At 33.4% G+C, this 776-nt stretch overlaps 1 protein-coding gene across 1 annotated transcript in view; it reads left to right on the plus strand.

Annotated features, from left to right (window-relative positions):
• CCDC82 (coiled-coil domain containing 82) overlaps nt 1–776 on the plus strand; it is a 49,944-nt gene that overhangs the window by 19,264 nt on the left and 29,904 nt on the right. The window lies entirely within an intron of this gene.

Consider the following 776-nt stretch of genomic DNA (forward strand, 5'->3'; position numbering starts at 1 on the left):
GCTCTGGCTCAAATGCTATTTCACTAAATTCTTCTGTATCTGCCAATTCCTTTCGGTACAATGACTCAGTATATTCCTTCCATCTTCTTTTGATAGGGCATATATTCATAAAACTTAGGTGGTTCAGCAACCAAGTTCCAGGCTCCTGGAGTCTCACCAGATTCTGCCTTGTCTCATACTCCAATGGTTACACATGCTTTCCCTCTCAGAAGAGAATGTGTTTCTCCACCACATTTTCTGCATGAGCATCAAAATATTTTCATTATGAAAGATATCTGTCATTCACTGAAATCATATTGGTCTCCTCCACATTTTCATTTTTGTCTATCTCATTTTTTTCATTTTGCCACAGTCATTTTAAGTATAGTGGTATTCATAGTACAAGCAATTTTCCACTGGATCTAAAATAAGGGTTTTTTGTTTCCTCTTTTACCGGAGTGTGGGAAGAACTGTATTTTATGTATACATGTATTCCTTGAATCTAACAGAATCCGGTGTTTAATAACAATGTGTTATTAACTATTTGCCTAAATGCTAAAATTAGATTCCTCCCACAATTTATTAAACAAATATTTATTGACTGTATTATTTGTGGACTAGAATATGTATCATGCGTGATTCTTGATCATGATCATGATTCTTGATGTTGTTTAAAATCTAATGGTAAAGACAGACAATATTTTATTATTAAATATGTAGTACAAACTCGCTCAGCATATCTTAAGCTCAAAGAACTGAAGAATAAATTCAAACCTCGAGTTACTATAATCAAGGAT

The sequence above is a fragment of the Elephantulus edwardii genome, unplaced genomic scaffold (assembly GCF_000299155.1).
Source record: "Elephantulus edwardii isolate Elephantulus edwardi_28Jun2011 unplaced genomic scaffold, EleEdw1.0 scaffold00056, whole genome shotgun sequence".
Lineage (NCBI taxonomy): Eukaryota > Metazoa > Chordata > Mammalia > Macroscelidea > Macroscelididae > Elephantulus > Elephantulus edwardii.